The 22342-nt window shown below is 36.2% G+C and overlaps 1 long non-coding RNA gene across 1 annotated transcript in view; it reads right to left on the bottom strand.

The window, feature by feature from the left end:
- Nucleotides 1-22342, bottom strand: part of LOC140532915 (uncharacterized) — a 172753-nt gene that overhangs the window by 25683 nt on the left and 124728 nt on the right. The window lies entirely within an intron of this gene.

A 22342-nucleotide genomic window follows, 5' to 3' on the forward strand; every position in this document is an offset into this window, starting at 1 on the left:
CTCTTCTCAGTCAAAGTCCACTGGTCTTTACATTATACCATACTGCCTCTAGGTACCATATATACCAGTCTCAAAGGAAAGAAAACCAATTAAATAAATAAAGGAAGGAGGGGCCTCTTTTAAGCTCACACTGGTGAGGGAAATAGACAAAGAACAGAAATTTTTATCTAAAGTACAGTATTTTGGATATTTTTTAAAAATGTTCTTTGTTTAAAAATTGAGGTTTCTTCATTTATTTTATGTTTGAGATTTGGGCCCGTAAATATGTGAATTGAACTATCTCTTGCCTGACAACAGGATAAGGACAACTACACTAACTGCTTTGCTCTTTGCTCATTGCAGGATTTATCCTGTATGGCAGGTTCACTCACATTCCCCTCATCTGCTCATTATTTGGAATACTCTCTCAGGTCTTTCTACACAAACCTTCTGTCTCTTTTTTTCTCCAGCCCAAACTTCAACCAAAGAATTTGCCACCTTGTCTGCCCTTAAGCATACCTGTGCCTTCAAGTGTTTGCCTGGAGGGTAGGTCACTGAAAATCAGAACGTCAGGCTATTTTTCCCTCCCAGTTATGATCAGCCTGCAGGAAACTCCATGATTCAGGCACCTGCTCCAAAGGCATGCCTGGAGTGTGGAATACACCTCCCAAGGTTTGACCTCCCAAGGTCCCATTCTACGCAGGCTAATTCAAACATACGCTCATTTTATATTCTTCCTTAGACTGCTCAGAATGATTCCATCACAACTGTTTGAATCAAGCTCCCTCAGCAATTAGTACGCATGGGACACACAAGGCAGACACTGGATTTAGGAGCTTGGGAAGGTTTTGTAAAGGTCATTAGGAAAACTGAATGTGGGACATGATAAACTTTTTTTTTTTAATCTCTAGTATTTGAACACCTCTAATTAAAATGCAAAAGGATTATGGGATGCGCCTAAAGTATGGTAATTCAACGTTTACGAGTTTTATCTGCATAGGGAAACTGCTATGGTTTGATAATTTTTAGGAACTTGCTTCAGTCAGAGAGGGATGAAATGACTTGTCCAGAGTTACAGGTCCAGTAAATGTCAATGGTAAGATTTAAACTCAGGTCTTTCTGACTCCCAGGCTGGGCTTTCATTAACCTCATTCAATCCCAGAATATGAAAGATCAATTCCAACTGGGTGATACAGACACTAAGGAGTTCAGAAGAAGAAAGGATTCCTGAGGTCTAGGGAACTCTGGTACATCTTGACAGATATGGCAGGACTTGAATTGATTGAATGGATTGAACAGGACTTAGATAAACAAAGATGAAACAGAAGGTAGGAGAGGTATATTCCCAGGTACTGGGGGAAAAATGATGGGATCACTCCTTGTAATTTTTTTTAACTGGGATGATTAGGGAAAGAGGTACCAACTTGTGATTTCATCACTGGGAGGAAAACATGAAAGCTACAGACCAGTAATTTGTTTGAATTAGTTTCAGAGAATTGCCTAGGGCCAAAGAGATAATGACTAATAAGCCCAGAGGCATTCAACCAATATGTGAAGTAGAATTTGAACTTAGATCTTTCTGACTCCAAAGTTGACCTTCTATCCACTTGTCCAACTCTCTAGATTCTATACGCAGAGAGATAAATAAACTAGTCAAATTTTCTGTTGACTCATGCACCATTATTAATACCAGCTTTGTGAAGCAACAGTTTTTTGGATGACTAAGACAAATTTTAAAAGTTGTTGTTCAGTCATTTCAGTCATGTCTGACTCTTCATGAACCCATTTTTGAGTTTTCTTGGCAAAGATACTGAACTGGTTGGCCATTTCCATCTCCAGCTTATTTTACAGATGAGAAACTGATGTAAATACGGTTAAGTGACTTGCCCAGGGTCACACAGCCAGTCAGCATCTGAAGCTAGATGTGAACTCTGGAAGATGAGTCTTCTTGACTCAAGGCCTTAAGGACTTAAGCACCCCACTATGCTACCCAGCTGCATTTGGGAGCATGCATATTTCCAGTATCAGTTCACGAAATATAAATTTTCTTCCTCAAAGACAAAACCAAGATATATATTCAGCTACCAGAAAGCCAGTTTTACCATGGTAACAACAAAGTTTGTACACATTACTAATAAAGAGAGCACGGTCATCCCCAAGCCTTCCCTCCATCAGGCCTCCCCACAAACAAGTTCCTTTAGGCAAAATCACTCCCTTTCACTCATGCTAGCTGCTCTGCCTGCTCTATCTCTTAGCTTCACCTCACTCTCTCTTCCTGCTGCACCCCTCCTGCTCCATCCCCTTGGCAAGCTCCATGTGACTCAGGCTGTGGGATGGGTCAAAGCTCAAAGCAGGACACATGGGACTATTAAGGAGCAGGGAAGATCTTCCAATTCCCTTTATATTAAAATAGAGAAGACAAACAGAGACAAAGATAGACGGACAGATAGATAGATGAACTCTTGGGAGCCTTACAGCAGTGCTTTCTGTCAGGTCTACAAATAAAATTGTCCCTTTTTACATTTGAGGATAAGAAAGTTTGAGCAAATTCCTTTAGAGTTAGACACCTACTAAATGTCAGCTGTAAGATTTGAATCTGACTCAACCTGTCACTAAGTCCAGCACTCAAGTTATTATTCCATGATGTCTCTCCAAGTGCTCATAGTATTGAGCAGGTAGAGTAAAAAAGGTAGAATGATTTCCATCTTTGTAAAGTATTGACTTTGAACTGCACATAGGAGAGCAAGGTATTTGGGTCAGGTATGCCACTATACAAATGTCTTCATATATTTTGACTGACACGAAAATTCATTGATTACATTGAGTGTTGTCAATTCCAGGCACTTGTATAGAATACTTAATTATGGTCAAGGAACTGACTTACAGGCTAAAGAGGGCATACAATTGCAGAAGCAATGAAAACTTTCTTCAAGGAGCTTATAAATCAGTAAGGAGGTTACAATCTATCCTATGGAACAAAATGCACATACAAGTCAAGTGTCATAACTGTGTGTGCAATTTTATTAAGCTATATTCAAGGTTCTTCACTTAAAACTAGCTAATAGTTGATTGTGGAAACCAATTAGGTCTCAACGAAGTTTAACAAAGTTGGTATTATCGGTATGTCTATCAGAATTTCAGGTCACATTTTAATTGCTTGCTGGTTGCCAAAATATAATTCCTGAATTCAGAGAAAATCGTTAGACAGTACAAATGAATTGTCAGATTGAAACATCTATCATTAAAATTTCATTCTCACTAACATTAATTTCTCATGTAGGCAGCTGCAAATTGGGGAGGGGGAGAAGAAGCCACGTACAGCCTTTTTGTATAGAGTTGTTTTCCATTTTTTCTCTTCATTAACAGTAACAGTGACTGATATAATTATTCTGTTATCTCCACAAACATGAGCAGACTTATGCAACTTTAATTTTGACAACTAAGTCCAGACTGAGTTGTCTAGATGACTCAGACCAGGAATATGAACTTATTCTTCCAGTTTTAAAATGATGAGGTCCACAGTACCTATTTAGTTAGCATCAGCAGATCCCAATATGGGGCCATTTAATTTTTTAAATTTTTTCTTGTATGCAGAAAAAGTCCCAAAGCCCAAGATCAATTCACTTACCCTGCCCAGTTGTAATTACCAACTGCAAATCTTGTTTTCTAAAACCTGACCCAGTTATTTTCAGTAATAATAATATACATAAATATGTCTTTTCCACCTACCCACCCCCATCTTCTTTACCATACTGCAGAATGGTGTTATTTAGAACTATCTTTTAAAGGACAGCTTCTTTTTAATTTCCTGGCTGATGTTGCATTATTGCATATTCAGGATTAGGAAAAGCTTCATTTCCTAATATGAATATGTAGGCAAAAGTGTAGTTTGCTTTCCTGAGCCTTACTTATAAAGCTGATCTCTCCATGCCTATTTCATCCAAAAGCTCATTTTAACACCTTCTTTCTCATACCCATTCAAATAGGTACAGATTTAAATTTTTTTAAAAAGACAGAAAAGAATATGAGTGAATTTCTATCTAATTCAACCCTAGACTGCTTTACTTGTCCTTAAATTTGGAATTAACATTTACAATTAACAAGGCACTTAAATGAAATAGAGTTCTATTCCCTAGGGATATTGCTATGAGATTCATTTTGAACCATACTAAGACCAATTGTTTTCATCCTGATCTAGCCAGATAAAATGCAAGAGGTACAATACTGACATTACAGAACAAGAAAGCATGAGTGACAAAGAGATTCTTGAAAGCATGCCATCAGGTTTTCAGATGGACACTGTTTTATTTGGATGAGGAAGAGTATGAAAAGGGTAAATGGTTTTGGATGAAGAAGAAAGATGATGATATGAGTCAGTGGGATTTCCTCCATGTTCCAGCATAATACCATTGTGCCTCTACCTCATCCTCACTCATTTCCCTCTTCTACCTGGCTCCAGTTTAAAACTGTCTTTGGAGTATTCATTCTGCCTCTTTATTTGCTTCTAGTTACCCACCCAACAAAGAAAACTGTTTGGAACGGATGAAGTGAGGCCCCAATGAGTGGTTTTATATTAGCTTTCTAATTGTTCTCCCCACACCCACCCTCCTGTCTCACCAACCTATCATCCACACAAAATAATTCTAAAGCACAGGATTGTCCTTATCACTCCCTTACTCACAAACTTTCAGTGACTTTATTTTCTCTAAGATAAAATACTCCATCTCTGGCTATAAATGAATTATTGTTTATTTACTTTCTTGAAAAATAATTTTCTTGGTAAAGCAATAATAGTGACAATGTTGATGATAGCTAACATTCATATGGTGTCTATTATGTACCAGGAAGTGTACTATGCACTTAATAATTACTATGCTATTTGACTCTTATAACAACTTTGGTAGGTAGGTGCTATTATTATTGTCATGTAATAGATGAGGAATCCAAGGCAAACAGAGGTCAGGTGACTTGCCCAGGGACACACAGCTCTTAAGTGTCTGATGCTGCATTTGAACTTAGGTCTTCCTGACACAAGTCCAACTTTCTCTTTGCTGTACCCCCCAGCAGCAAGAGCTTCCCTGGAATTTCCCATGGTCTTTTCCACATGGTCCTACTTTCCTTCCTACATCTCCAACCCATTGAAAACTCAGATACCACCCTAGTTTCCTCAGCTCCGATGGGTGAGATTTTTGCTTTATCTTTCCAGGTCATAAACCTCTATGCACATCTTCTTCCAATGATCCTTTTATTTTTAGCCTCTTTGTATTTGTTTTCTTATCTCATTAGAATGTAAGCTCCTTCAAGGTAAGGACTGTCCTATATGTTTAAATGTCTATCTCTAGAACTTAGCATAGCAAAGGATTTAGAGTAAGCATTTAATGAGTATTGTCTCCTTCTCTCTCCCTCCCTCCCTCCTCTTCCTCCTTCCTTTTGCTCTCCTCCTTCTTCCTCTTTTATCACTTAGATTAACCACAAATATTGATTCCAGGGATTTTATTTTTCTTTATTCCCCAAATTAGAATGGAGAAAGAGCTGGGAGAGAAAGGAAAGCTAGGGAAAGAGTTACCCCTAAAAAAAGAAAGTAAAGATATAGAACAGAAGTTCTGACTTTTTTTTTCAAAAACAAAAAAAAAGCACAGTTACATATTGAAAGCGACATACTGAACTTATATACTTAAAAAGAAAAGCAGTTTATGTCTAAGGAAGATTTTTAATTTCCTGTATCATCTTATTTTTTTCTTTGACCTTATATATGCAAAATGCATATTTTCTTGATATTTAAATTTAGAATTTTAAAAATAAATATAATCTCAAAACAAATCCTGCCTTATCCTCTTGAAAAAGCATATCAATGGAAGCTCTTATTGTTCCGCCCACAATTATTGGCCACCAATTCCATACATGCAACATCCTGTCAATTTTTAACTTGGCGGGGGGAGGGGGAAGAGTAACATTCCTAGAAAATAACAAAAACATCAAAAAAGCAAATGTTGACACATTGACTTAAAGGAAAATAGGGTGTTAGATTCCCACGATCACCAAAAGCTATAGTATTTGGCTAGAGTATGCTGGATTTCTAGGGAGAAAGTATATTTTGCATGTTATCAATTTTATTTTATGTACTCTATTTTATGGGTTATTTCATTGTTACTGGGTTAGAAAAAGCGCATATCTTCAGAATTAATGTTTTCTGAGAAATAATTGTATGCAGAAAAGTATAGCTATTCATGTGTGTCAGTGTGTCCACTCCATTCGCCTGGACTTGTGAAACAAAGGTTTCTGAGCAGAAGAGGGTAGGCAGGGCAGATAGGACTTTGGGAGATGTCCCTTTCACCTCCCAATTTCCCAGCAAGAAGCCTGCAGCTATCCAGTGCTGGCGGCTCTTGCCTAGGACATTCGCTGAAGACTAGGAGTAGACCCAGGTTGACCCTGGTTTGGGAGCATAATTAAACATAAAACTTAAGATTTTAAGGCAAACAATGAAAATATGCAACAAATGCATGGGGAGCTCTTTATAAAAGGAGAGTGAACAAGACCAGTAGTGCACCTAGAAGGATATTAGCTTCTCCACAAACTTGCTGTCATTTTTTCTCTACTGTAGTTGAGAATGTGGGCCGTTGCTAATGTAAAAGTGAAAATGAACTAATATAATCATGAAAATGTTTGAAATCGGAAAAATTAACCATGGTTGAGGACTGAATGTATACTATGTTAATGTGTGTGTGTGTGTGTGTGTGTGTGTGTGTGTGTGTGTGTGTGAGAGAGAGAGAGAGAGAGAGAGAGAGAGAGAGAGAGAGAGAGAGAGAGAGAGAGAGAGAGAGAGAGCGCTCCCAGTATTAGAATTCGAGTTCTACGAGAACAGGGATTGCTTCGTTTTAATTTTCATAACCTCATTTCTAAGTGCAGTGTTTGACATGTAGTAAATACCTCAAATTGCTTCCCTAGGCTCCACAACTTACTTCAGTGTCATGGAGTTGGGAATCCAAAAAGCAGCTATTTGAGGGCAGATGAGCCCCCTCACAATAAAATCCATTCGTAGCTAAACACTGAAAAGTGCAGAAAAAGGAAGCAACAAATAATCAGACTGTATAAAGTAGCAGCTTCTGCTAGAAAGCACCTTAATCTTCCGGGAAATATTGTTTAAAGCTCTTAGGTATACTCATTAACATGTCCTATGGTAAGTAAAGGATTTTTAAGTCACAGTTGCCATGTCCCTGAAAAACTATGTATGAAGAAAATGTTGAATATTGAATTCTGTTTTGGATTCTAATCACATGCACTTAACATTTTCTAACTTGTATTACAGTTATTTGTGCACCTGTCTCTGCCCCTATTAGACGTTCATTTCTTTAGGGACCCATGCTCTGATCTGCTTTATCTTCAGATTCCTATGAACTAGTCTAGTTCTACACACAAAGTATTAATAAAATATAAAATTGAATTGCAAGATGGGAGGAGGGAGAAAAGCTGCACTGAGTAGTAGCATTCAAAACAAGGATATTAGCCAAGTTTTATTTCTACTTTCAAAATGTGTTGAACATCCAGAATCTATCCTTCCCTTACACTAAAATCCCACTAGTGCAGGCCTTCATTTTTTTTAACCCTCAACCAAATATAACAATCTCCTAACTAGTCTTGCTGCTTCTGGATCATCTGCTGCACCGCTGTCCAAGTAATCCCCGTCATACATCGCTCTCATCTCATCAGTCCTCTACTCAGACATTTTCAGGAGTTCCTAATTGTCTACGTGAAGGAACTAACCCTTATATAAAGTGCAGTATAAGCTTTTGACACTTTCAAAATATGACTTCAATGAACCCATTCAGCCCTTACTTATACTTGATGGACTCACAATTCCAGCAAAATCACACAGCTTTCTAAAATCACCCCATCTAGTTCTGCCCTTTTTAACTCATGCCATCTATAATGCCTGGATATAACACCTTGATCCCTTTTTTGTCTACTGCTGTCCCTTCCAAACTCAGTTGACACATTTTTGGAGGGAGGTGGGACAAGTCACCCAGAGTTAAGTGACTTGTCCAGGATCATATAGCTAGTAAATATCAAGTGCATTAAGTCACATTTGAACTCAGGTCCTCCTGGCTCCCAAGCCCTGGGTCCCACTGTGCCACCTAGCTTCCCCTCAGTTGACATTTTCTTAAAGTCTCTCTCCATCTCCCCCATCACAACCTGTGTAGACAAACACAGACATATACATACAGGCATAAATGTCTATTGAACCTAATGTTTAAAAAGGGCATTGAATGACTGCCCCATCTGCACCTCAGTCTAGCAATTGCCTCAGCTGCTTGTTTCTGGGGAAAATAAAAAGGATGATTTCTGATTAGCCTGTGATACTGTTGTTTCTCTGCTGTCATGGAAACCATCTGATCCTTTCACTCCTCTAAGATGGGTGCGACTTTTGCTACCCATTCATTATGAGCCACAATACTGCTTGTATATAAAAAGAATAAGTTTCTATTCTCTCAGCCTAACACCACTGACAAAGCAGTGACTTCTGACAGACAATTGCTGCTAATATTTTATTTTCATTTTTTCTGTCTCCTTATCAACTAGTGGGGGGAGATTTTTAGAGAGGGGTGACTCATTATTTGAAGGAAAACTTTGGTGAAACAAAATTCAAAGTTCAAATTTTCATACATATTATCTAAGTTGGTGTTCCTATGGGACCAAATGGGCAAACTACCTGGTAAGTAGCCAGGATGAAAGTTTTATTTGTTCTATTTCCTTAATATCTCCAAAAGATCAAATGCACTAGACAGTTTTTTTTAACTGGACCCTTTACTGGCTAGTTACTTGTTAAATTAGTTTTAAGGCTATTACCTTTTTCTATTAGTTGCATAGTTAATATGTTTATTCAGTACAATTAAAGCATGTATTCTATTCAAAAGTCATGTCAAAATACTACTCATTTTACCATATATCAGGAACTAATTATCTTTTTATATTGACAAATGCTTGTTCCTTTGGGGACATCCTAGCTTTAACGTTCATTTCTTTCTACTAAGTATGTAGCCTGTAGGATGTTTCTGTGGTTTAATTTGATTAATGAACTCTGTCATGCACAAGTAAGAAGCCAAGAGGTTAAGAACTTTCTTGTAAAGAAAATGCAAATTTCATTAGAGTACTATGTTTTGCAGTGGTTGAGATGCCAATGGCATACTATTTATGTGGCAGTCAAAAGTCTACTGGACAAGGAATAAGAAAATCTGAGTTGCATTTGAGTGTCTAACACTAATTAACTGAAATTTTGAGAAAGTCACATAACTTCTCTAAATTTCAGTTTCCCCATCTGAAAAATGATGATTTTGAACTCAGACCCTTTCTACCTCTAAAATTATAAGAATCTATGAGTCATTTCTATACTATAAAGGAAGATGTATGCCTTCCAATAACCAGTGAATTCATTGTCACCTAAAGAGTAAATCCAGGTGACAAGCTCTATTTATTTTCATTAAGTGTTTTGATATGTTGATGACTCCACAGATTGATTCATCAGCATGGATCCTTCTAGTTCAGTGAAGATCTCCTCTAAGCCTTCTCATCCTGTGATTCCTATACATGACTCCCTCCTCCCCCAAACACACACACTAAATCTTTCAAAGAAGTTTCATCCATCTAATTTACTGGAGGCCCTCATCTTGTTTGTTTAATATCTGAGTATTCTAATGTAGCACTAGGACTCCATCTGTTGCTATTAATTGTCACTATGAGAGGAGCCTATTAATATTATACATATCCTTTATATGCTTTACACTATGCATAAGTCATCACTAGTAACATGTAACTGTCTATTTATGCTCCAGTATATATTTCCATTTCCATCACCTGAAATTATGAAGTTCCTGAGATCATGGTACCTCAAGATATATAATATCACTATATAATATCTAGTGATATAATATCACTAGTAGAATTCATATGTGTGGGAAAGGGACTTTTGCAACAGTGAGCAGATTGAAATAGAAAGTATTGAAGAGTTTAGCAATTATGATCCAGGCCAGTTCTGTCTCTTCTGCAGTTTTGGCCCCAACTAATTATCCATATACATATATGTGCATGTATATAAAGACTAATAGTCTCTACAACATTGTCTAGGTGATGAATCTTTTACTCATTTTCATTCTTCCAACACGGGTAGTTAGACCAATCTCTTTTCAATACCATGGATTTCAACGAGGTTACTATGTAGAATTGACAAAATTAATAGAATCTCATTATCAAACAAGATCATTTCAAAAACCCGCTCTTCAATATGGAATTTTTTTATAACTCATAAAAACCTTAAGTGACTTAGGTTTCTTGTTTTGTTCCCTACTTGGTATCTTTGGGATATAGACCTAGCAATGGTATTGCTCGATCAAAGGGTATGTAGAGTTTTATAGACCTTGGGGCATAGCTCCAAATTGCTTAATAGAATGGCTAGTTCTGTTTACAACTTCACCAAATGTTAGTGTCCCAGTTTTCCCACATCCCTTCCAATATCCAATATCTTCCTTTTTTTGTTATATTAGGTGTGAGATAGTACCTCAGAACTGTTTTAATTTGAATTTCTCTTTCTGACTCATTGCCAGATCCCCTTGCCATCTCTGGCTTGAGAACTCTCAAAGCTATTTCTGGTGCTACTGCCAAATCTAAGGTCCCCACAAATGTTGCTGACATGTGGGCTCTGGGCTAGCCTCCACCCCTGCATTGCATACCTCTCCTTCCACCTTCCTAAGTTGTCTTAGGCTGCAAGAATGTTTCACCGTGACCTTTTGTTGGTTCTGGCACTCCAGAATTTCATTTGAGGAGTTATTTTAAAGTTGTCTAAAGGGAAATGTTGGGAGAGTTCAGCTGAGTGCTTCCTCTACCATCTTAGCTCTGCCCCAAGAAATTCCTAGACTTATCAATCTTAGGTAACTATATAGTTTCTTGGGGAAGGTAGGGGGTCATCATAAAGGTAATTTATCAACTCTGTAGCAAGTGTAACATAATTCCCTGATTGGTGGGCTTTAAACCCATGGGTGACACATTAAGTCTTGAGTATAGGTCTGTGGGAAAGATAGAAGTCTGTTCAAAGACAGAAAAAAAACTGTTGTTTAGACTGTTTAGAAACGAGTATGAGTGCTTTGCTATTCTTGTCAGGTCTTTCTACACTCATAGACTCAAAACTTATGACTTGCAAGGAACCTGGTCCGATCATAGCATTTTACAGGTGAAGACTTGAAAGTTATAGTCATTTGACGGGGGCAGCATCGTAAGTAAATATCAGATATAGTATCTGAACCCACATCTTATTGCCTCCAACTCCAGCACCCATCCACTACTTCATGGTGCCTCTTCCTTACTGTCATAATTTCATGTAACTGGATGGCAACTAATAACTCACTGATAAACAAAAGCAAATTGTCATGTCTTAAGGGAAATCCTGAGTAAGGGAAAAAATGCAAATTATTATATTATCAGGATGTGGTTTACAATTCTATAACACTATTAAGAGACTTGCTCTAACATTGAATCCAATTTTGTGGGTTCTGAGTTTTGTTACCTGGCCCAACAAGTAATCATATTTCAGAAGAGCCTGTAAACTACATTTTGTTCTACCCAGACAGGTATTTTTAAATATTAAGATCATATATTTCCTATGCCTCTTAATAAGTTATGTGATGGCAAAGATATATTTTGCTATTGTAAATCATTACAAAATTAATTTATCGTATACATATACTTGCTGCATTTATTTTAATTTTATTGATAAATTATATTTCTAAAGAGTATAAAAAGTGAAAAAATCTCCCAAGTACCTTCTCTATCCCTCCACCAAGAGTTAAGCCAAACACTATAAGAATGATCATGACTGACAGCATTCATAACCTCATAGTTTACTGGTGTACTGTATTCTTTTAAAGAAAGTTGGTGTGTTTTAATTTTAATAAGTTAGTTTTCACATCTTTCACTACAGTTTATCTCAATTTTGTTTCCATTTAAAGCTCATTCATACACTTGTAGTAATTGCATATATTGTTTTCTTTGGCTCTGCTTTACTCAGAGTTACTTGACATTTTCCTTTACTTGTTTGAATTTTTCATATTTATCATTTCTTACAGCACAATAAGATTCTAGGATTTCAGAAATAAGCAAATGGATTTTATCTTCTAAAAATATTGTTCTTTCTCTAATCAGTAATTCTTTAGAGCATTTTTTTCATATAACTACAGATAACTGATTTCTTCTTCAGAAATCCAGCTGTCCATATCCCTTAACCATTTATCAAGTAGGGAACAGCTCCTATTTTTTTTTTATAAATTTGACTCAGTTTCCTAAATGTTTGAGAAATGAGGCCGTTATCTGAAATACTAGCTATACTTTTTATATTACTTTCTTATCTATGATACCATTTAGCAAGATGTAGTTTCACTGCTTATTTTAATTAAATCTATTATTGCTTTCGCTTTGTCTAACGCCATGATTGTTATTCCTGCCTTTTTTACTTCAGTTGAACTATATTAGATTATGCTCCAGGCTTTCATATTAACTGTTTATATCTTTCTCTTCAAGTGTGTCTCTTGTGAACAATGTATTATTGGGTTCTGGTTTCTAATCCATCCTGCTATCTGTTTTATGGATGAGCTCATACTATTCACAATCATAGTTATGATAACTATGTGTTTCCCTCTGTCCCACTGCCCTGTGCTTCTTTCTCTCTCTCAATTTTTATCCCCCCCCTCTTCAAAGTCTGTTTGGCTTTTAATCACTGCCTCCCTTAATCTATCTTCCCTTTGATCACTGCTCCACCCCCTGTGGTGTTTTATCCTTTTCCATTCTTATCTCCCTATTTGTAAGACGGATTTCTATACACAACTGTATATATGTATTTATATTTTATGTATTTATATTTCCCTCTTTTAACCACTTCCAATCAGTGACATTAAAGCATTTCCTGCCACCAGCATTCCCCTAATTTTGCCCTCCACTGTAAAAGCTCTTCCATGCATGCCTCTTTTATGTAAGAAAACTTTCTCCATTTGACCTTTTCCTTCCCCCTTGTTCCAATGAATCTCCATCTCACCACTTCATTTTTTTCTATTTCTTTTCAATATATTCAACTCTGTGGAAACTCCTATTAAATTTTTTTTTTCAAAAAAGTTTTGCACTCCAAAGTATTGTTCCCATTTGAAACCATGGTTTTATGCTTGGAAAAGAAATTAAATATTCAGTGACTAAGGTAGTTTCTTTTGACCTCATCGTAGTAAACATTTATTTATTAATTTTTCTAATGGATGGTGGCAACTGAAAGTGATCTATTTACTTTTGCCCATTTTGGTTTGTTAATCTCACATTGGTGTTACTGAAATTAGTGAGTATCTGCTCATGCTTTTTTTCTTTTTCTTATTTTATGTTTATCATGCTCTTTGTTCTAGCCAGAAAGCACTTCCAGGACAATCAACAACTGATTATAAAATATATCTCTAACCAATTCTTTGCTGTTATTTAAGATGATTTTTTTTTTTTAGCATTGTTTGGTGTTCCCTGCATAAATGTTCTGTCTTTTGACACATTTCTCAAACAAAGTATTTGTGACATAATTTATGACATATACAGATGTGGCAATTTTGAGTAGCTGCCCTTTTTCATTTCTTCAAAAAATATTTTTTCCAATATTTTTTACCATCCTACCCAGTGTTTATTTCACATTGAAACCTCCATATGTAAACATAACTGTAGATTTGGTTCATACGTTCTTATCAACTTTTTCTGTTTTTATTTTTTACCCTCTAAGAATATAAATGCATCTAACTTGCAACTAAGACGTCCCTTTCTGTATTTCTCCACTTATTATAATGTGAACTCCTTGAGAATAGAGACTATATCATTTTATTATATGTATCCTCATCATTTACCAAAGTGCTGCACACATAATGGGGTTTTTTTATTCATTCATTCATTCATTACTTTCTTGGAGTGCTTGCTACTTTGACCCATCAAGAGCACTACAAGGCAAGATAAACAACTGTCGCATAAAATTTCCTGTTGCTTTTTAGATAGACTATCATCAACTTTAAGTCATCTTTCTAAGGAAAAGCTGTCCAATTCTTTGAGGTCTCCTGATTTCATCACGAGGAGGAATGTGGATGTCTACAACATAGTCACTGCAATGCAACACCCTGAAAGAGCATACATAAAAACTAACAACACTTTGTGTAATTTTTTTAGAACATGCTTCCTTCTTTTTCACTATTGTGCCATCTTCAATTTAGAAGTAGAATCACAGGACTGATGACTACTTTTGCGTTTTGGTTTTTTTTTACTTTGTCCATTTCATGAATCGCTATGGCCAAAACAATTAATCTCCTGGTAGTCAACCTTCTGGTAATGAGCAACTCCACTCTTATCAAGATTAGCCTTTAGGTAACAGGTAACCTAAAAAACCTCCAACTCAATCCCTGTGTGAAGCCTAAATTGTTCATTCTAGCCTAAAGGAAATGGCCCGACCTTGTGTTCAATAATTTCACAGCCAATGGAAGTGGTGAATCACCTCTGGACCATGAAATACAGACATCACAGGAGGTTACATACAGATTTTTCATGAATTGCTCTATTTGTCCAGATAGGTTTAAATTGACCAAAATGGTGATGGACATTGGCCTATATTTATGTTTAAAATAATCAGACCTTCATCTTACTTTTTATAAGACTGTTCAAAGACATTTAACAGTTTAGAATAACATAATCTCTCTTGAATGAATCATGCAAAACTAGCTTTTGGGTTACCAGACCTTCTGTTTTGCTTTAACATTGAAACAATAATGATAAGATAAAATAAAAAACTAGTGTGTTCTGAGTGTTTTAGCCACATGTTTATCTAAACTGTTGTCATATAAATACACTGATCTACCAATTCTTCAAATGGGGCATTTACACTTTTAGGTAGCAAAGGGTTCTAGTTCTTTTACTGGCATCCTTCAGTTAAGAATCATTTCATACTGGCTGCTGTCTCTGTATAACAGCGTTGAGGGTGATTTATTCTTCTGGTGCTATTGCAAGAGTAGATTATCTGCACTTGTGTCACTGGATAATGTTTCTCTCTGAAATAATGATGAATCACTATTTTTCTTCCCTTTTGTTTTCTCTTGCAGGTATCTGATATCAAATTTGCATATTTTTTTCTCATTTCATCTTCAGGAAAGAGTAATTGCTAGAATCTTAACCAACCAGTAAAATAAAGAAAAAGCATCAGTTCTACACTTCTCCCCTCCCACCAATTACTTGATGTCCTCAGGAATCCTATGCTTTGCAACTAAATACATGTATTCGTGGTTAATCCATTCCAAGACTATTACAAAAGCCTTCTTGGGAATCCTCCAGCCTTCTGTCTCTCCCTGCTCCAGTATATTCACTGCTAATTTGCTGGTCTGACCACCTAGCTTCCTCATTGGATAAAGACCAGTAGTTCCCTACCGTCTCTAGAATCAAATATAAAATGCTGGGCCAGTGGCAATAAAAGGGCACAACTGAATGACACTGGTGAATAACATAAATGCTGTTTTAATGCACAATATTTACCTTTTATTACTCATGAGAAGCAACCTCAAAAAAAAAAAACCCACTACAAATTTAATCACAACTGATATGCAAAGGATTAGAATGAAGTGGTAGAGACAGTCAACACAGAACTAAATGAGTCTCCCCAAATAAAATCAACATATATATTAATTCTCAGGGACTGATGCAAAGATATACATAGAGGAGGAGAGTAAAAAAATATGCTGGAAAGACAAAAGCTGTGAACTACACAGAAGTTTCATACCTGCATATCAAGAGTACTTTACTTTAGAAGACTTGGAACTGCAATGAACAATTTTTAAGAGAGCTCACTTCTAAACAATGGACATGATCATGGGCAGTTCTTATCAAAAATGAAAATGGCAACTGAGAAGTCATGAGCAACCAACTAATATCTATGACTACTATCTCATCTCTATGTAATTTTTTAATGGTATAGACATATCCAAAGATTACTTGTAAAAAAAAAAAAGAAACTGGCATGGATTTGCCATTTTTAATAGCAGACAACATCTTTGCAGTCATTTATCTTACCGAGACACGGAGAATGTCATATCAACTTAATAAGCATTTGTTAAGCGCTAGTTACATGCCAGGCAATGTACTAAGTGTCACAGATATAAAGGCAAAAATCAGCGTATACCCTCAAAGAACTCAGACTTACTGGAGGAGATTTCAAGCAAAAAAAAAATGAACAAACTATATGCATATGCAAATACATATACACAAATACACATACTATATATATGTACTTATATATGACAAATTTGAGCATTAAGGTGAGGAAGGGGCAAGAAAACAATCTTGCAGAAGGTTAGTTAGATTTTAACTGAGACTTGAAATAAGCCACTATCTATCCATAGTTAAGAAAAAAGAAAGGATTGAATCAACGGAACAAAATGCAACTTTGCAAACTCTTTTCAAAGAAATCATGACCTGCAGGCATGTTAAAAATAATGTAATAATACTCCCAATGCCCATTTATGGCATCCAGTGGTGTCATTGGCAACATTCTGAGCAGAGTTTAATACTCAAGTTCTTCAAATGATCCTGTTCAGAGATAACATGGTCCCAATGGCAATAAATTCCAGAAGCTGAACCAAATTTATGCTTAGAGAAATTGCTTCAAAACGATATGATTAATTAACAATAAAGAAAAAATTAGAGTAAAAATACTACAGAATTCCTGACATTAGTTGGCCTTTTATGGTTTGCAAAATGTTTTAAATCATTTATTTTATTTGTGCTCACAATGGCAGAAGGAAGCAGGTAGGTCTGGTTTTAGAATTAGAAAACAGGCTCAGAGGAGTAAAATGATTTGCCTGTGGACATGAAAACAGTAAGTGTTAGCAGTGAGATCTTAAATTAGCATTCTAATAAACCTTAATCCTGAGATCTTTCCATAACACTACTTTGTTTGTCGTATATTACTCAAGTTATAATATATAGCTATAGCCTAATGTATGTGCATTCATATCACATGCATACATATACACACACAATACCGTACTGGTCTAGGTTAGAGTAAGAGGAGCTCACTATTTTCTGTCCCATGGCTACTGATTACATAAGGGTGTAGAACTGCTGATATTGGAACCCCCTCCATAGATGCAGAGTGGCAACTCATCTCTAACTTAGGATATCAGAAAATCATCTGGGACACAGAGAGATTATGTGGGTTATTCATGATCAGATAGCCAAAGTTAGGAATTCAATGAAGGTCTTTCTGACTCCAAGATCAGCCTTCTCACCATTTCCTCTTCAGGATAAATTATACTTGAGGAATTGTTAGTACTTCAAGCAACACTAAGCTTCTTCATACTATAAACACCCACCTCTTTAAGACCACACTTCTCTTACTGATATGGCAGAAAATCATGGAATGGTGCAATCTACAAAAAGCTGAGAAAATAGTTGATGCAGAGGACATCACAGTGAAAAAAACAAATCATAAGAGTACTGCATGTTATTACTGACGACTTTGTAAAAATGATATCACAAAGAAATATTATATAGAAGTAAACTAAGTTAAGAAAAAATATTAGCAAATATAGATTACATTGCTGACTTATTGTTACTAGGAAATGAGTTCAAACCATTTGGTTTTGTTTTTTAAATATGGGAAGAATTATGCTGAACCATATGTACACACTCACATCTTTAATATTTAGTCTTAAAATAGCTATAAACCTGGCATCAATGAAGAAAGGATTCCTAGACTCCATGGCTTGGTTTTACGTGTACTAAATGAGTTCATTATGTGTTCTCATTCTTCTAGGCATTAAAATTGTAAGAACAATCATATGTGTATGTGTGTCTATATATGGGAAGACACATATATGTATATGTCTATACACATACTTCTATTTGCAAATATACATATACATGCAAGTATGTGACTGTATTTACATATACATACACATACACACACACCACCACACACACACCAAACCTCTCCAGAAAAGGCTAAACCAGGAAAATATGCCCCTAACTCCTCTAACAACAACAGCTTAATCTAGAAGATCAGGTTTGATTTGATTGTTAAAAATATAATCCTATGCCAAATTCCTAATTGGAATTCCCCAGGTGGACAAGACCTTACCTCCCACAAGCAGCTCTACTGTGGTCATGGTCTCATGCATGTGTAGGAATAAGAGGACAAGAAAGCCAGACATTAGCCAGGTGGTCAAAGCGCACCACAATCCTACTTGCTGCAAATATATTTTGAGTAATTATACAGACTTACTTAAATAAATTTCAGCATGAGAAGGGAAGAGTCCTATTTTTGAGCCATAATTTCCAGATTACAAAGCATCAACAAATGGGAAAGAGTGGTCAAAGAGATTAGTGAAGATTTCTAACCTCAGCTGTAACATGAAAACTGAGTGTGGGCAATAAAATCCCTAACGGCTTGAAAAGGGCCTCTTGTTCTTGGAAATCTGTTGTAGAACTGAGACCACACTATGAAGCAGAAAGAAGCTCATGATTGTCTTGGTATTTAAATTTTCCAACACATGCTAATTGAATGATATATTATAGTAGAAAGCTAATGAGCTCTCAGAAACGATGTGATACAAACAGGCATTGAGAGCAAGATGTACTTAGTACAACAAAGTGACAAAATACAAAATGAAGGACATAGAAGGGAGAGGTGACAGGAAAGGAGGTGCAAATTAAATGAAAATTTTGTAAAGAGCAAATTCTGGAATTTTGATTGGTGACCTCTTTAGCCTTCCCTCCATTTTCAAATTTCCAATAAGCTGGAATCAAACTGCTTAAGTGAAGTAAAAGAATAAGAGAAGAGGGAGTTAAAGTAAGTCTAGACATCAGAAGGGACATTTTGAAGAAAAATTGCTTCTCTGACACAAAAGAATGGGGATCTGCTGTAACACAAAACGTCAGAGTACAATAGACCCCAAGTCTCTTAGGTCCAAGACTATTTTGAAAGATCCTAGCTTGGATGATTTGTGCCGTGTTTTATTTTAGTGAATATCTGTGTGGTTATGCCTGTGGGCTTGATTTCTTTTAAAAAGTGTGTGTGTGGGGGGGGGGGGATCTGTGATCTTACTTCAAAAATTAAAGGGCAACACGTTTTTTGAGCTTCCCCTACTTCTCCTATAATATGGATGTTTCCTCATTTCAGTGTTCCTTAGTGTCTTTTGGTCTTGTGCTAAGGCTTTCACTAGATTTATTTAAACAGTTATTTGACTGCCCACCACATAAATGGTCCTGTTATACATTCAGGGAGCAGGAGCAGCAGTGAGACAGTAAAGCAGTAGGATGGAAAACCATGACAACAGCAGTAAGAACGGCATTTCTATGGCAACAATGAGTCAGGAATTGTACTAAGTACTTTACAAATATGATCTCATGTGATCCTTACCCTAGTGGGCAGGTGTTATTAACACCCCCATTTACAGATGAGGAAGCTAAAGACATATTTTTTTGCCCAAACTGAAGAAATATTCCTTGCCCTGATGAAGCTAAAGGTTTTATTAGAGAGACAATACTTAAACAAGAAGAATCTGGGGAAATTCAAACCAGAATATGATCAAATGCAGTGTTGTGTGGGCTAGGGAATTGTAAGTCTTTCAATAGGGAAGTTTGGGTTTGAATGTGGCCTTGAAGAAAGGGTAGGATTTGGAAAGAGAACAAAGGAAGGCAGTCTACGACAAGTGGTTAGGGCATTTGAACATATTGTACAAATAGAATAGGGAAAATAGTCAGACTAAAACAGATTTCATTTTGAAAGAATTCGAATTCAACTGACATCAGTAACAAAAGGCCAATTTTTTGTAACCCACTGTTATTGCTGAATTTGCCAAAATGCCAATAATACAGCACATTTTTCTTTCATTAGAGTGAATATAAATTTTATTTTTGCCCTGAAACCTCCTTCTAAATTCGAACTAAATAACTAAACTAGCAACGTATACTTGAGTAAATAGTAACATTTAGACTTATAAAAAACTTCAGGGATCATCTAATTCAGCCATGTCCTTTTATAGATGAGGAAACTGAGGCCCAAAATGTTAACTGAACAGTTTAAAGTTACACAGATATGAAGTGGTGGAGTCAGATTTTAAACCCAACTGCTTTGATTCTAGGTTCAGTACCTTTCCAAATGACTATGTGTTTACTTAACTTACTGGCCTCAATTTACTCAGTTATGAAGAAATATATGGTATTTAGTTTCTTTTTCCCCTGAGGCAATCGAAGTTAAGTGACTTGCCCAGGGTCACAGCTAGCAAGCGTCACGTTTCTGAAGCTAGATTTGAACTCAGGTCCTGCAGACTCCAGAGCCAGCACTCTATGAATCATGCCACTTAGCTGCCCCATGTTTACTTTCACAGTATGTTACAAGAGTAACATAACTATGTACCTCCCAGAGTTGATATATGGAATCTTTATAAACTATACATACATGTATGTATGCATATACACACATATGTGCACACATATATTTGTGTATGTCTTTATCTGTGGGCCTACTATAAATACTACACACATAAGAGTGCCTATAAATGCATACATGTATAAGCATGAGTATGTTATTTTTATTCTTTACCTGTCTATGGAAATCTAAATCAGGAAAGAACAAACACAGACACTGAGGGCCAAGAAAGTCCATTTCTGCAGTCCCATGATTAAGATGGCAAGAAGGTCCCCAAGCCTCTTCCCTTCCATCATTGGCTCTCACCCTGCCAGCAAAGGAATACAACCCCCAGAGTGCTTGTTGGTGGTGATGGTGGTCCTTCACTCTCAGACAGGACCAATGATATCAGAAGGATTACTTCTTAGTCTACCTAAAGGAATAAATGCACCTACAGCCAATCCAAGAACTTTTTCATGACAGGTGGCTAATTAGACCTAATACAGGATGTCTACACAGTGTACCAACAATACTCTAAGGTACTTCCATTCCACATTATCACAACACTCCTAGAACCACACTCCATCACCTCTCTACATGCAGAAATGTTGTCAGAGGCGATTCGTGCATGTACCAATTCCCTGTGATTCCCATAACACAATTGAAAATAACTCACTTTTTTTTTTTATTTTTTGGTCCTTAGTACATGTTGCTCACTTTAGCTCATTTTCTATGTTTTAGTACTCTTGACACTATTTTTACACTATCATCTCCATACTGAAGTACTAATCAGATGCTACTAAAATTATACTCACATTCACCTACACACACATACCTACAAGAACTTTTCAGGAATTCATCAAATTACTTAAATTTTATAAGACCTATAATTTGAAGCATCAGACTCTATCTACATATCTAAATTGTTCTTTAGTGGTTGCAGGGGTGGTGTTAGGACAGAAATTGGTTTCCATCCAGAAAAAAATTGAGTATGTTCATTTTAATAACATAAATAGTTGCATGCAGTCAGAATAGTTTCCTTTTTTTTGTTGTTTGTTAAAGAATCATTGATATTGTGGTTCTTGGTTAAAATTGAAAACATTTTTTTCTCCAATTGCCTTTGCATTTATTGATATGTCCTCAGGAATTCTTTTTTAAAATTAAAAAATGCATTCATTATTTATTTTGAATTGTTTTTAATTTTTAATTCCAAATTCTCTTCCTCCATCTTACTCCTATATTACCCATTGAGAAGACCCACAACATGGAACCAATTATGCATATATAATCATGCAAAACTTAATTCCATATTAACCATATTGCAAAGAGAGAAGAATAAAGAAAATTAAAAGTTATTCTTCAGTCTACATTTAGACTTCATCAGTTCTCTCTCTGGATGTAGCTAGCATTTTTTAACATGAATCCTTTGATCAGTGTACTGACCAAAGCTGCTAAGACTTTCACAGATAATCATCCTGAGAATATTGCTATTACTGTGTCCAATATTCTCCTGGTTCTGCTCATGTCACTTTGCAAGAGTTGATATAAGTCTTCCCGGGTTTTTCTAGAACCATCCCCTTTATTACTCCTTACAACATAATACTATTCCATCATAATCATATACTACAGCTTACTCTGCCATTCCCCATTTGATGGGGATCCCTTCAATTTCCAACCATGCCACAACAAAAAGAGCTGCTATAGCTATACATAGATGTACATATAGGTATTTTTCCTTTTTCTTTAATCGCATTGCGATACAGACTTAGTAATGGTATCGCTGGATCAAAAGGCACGCATAGTTCGTTAATCTTTGGGACATAGTTCTAAAATATTCTCCAGAATGCTTGGACCAATTCACAACACCATCAACAGGTATACTAGTGTCCCAGTGTTTACACATTCCCTCCAACCTTTGTCATT

This window comes from Notamacropus eugenii, chromosome 3 (genome assembly GCF_028372415.1).
Source record: "Notamacropus eugenii isolate mMacEug1 chromosome 3, mMacEug1.pri_v2, whole genome shotgun sequence".
Taxonomy (NCBI): Eukaryota; Metazoa; Chordata; class Mammalia; order Diprotodontia; family Macropodidae; genus Notamacropus; species Notamacropus eugenii.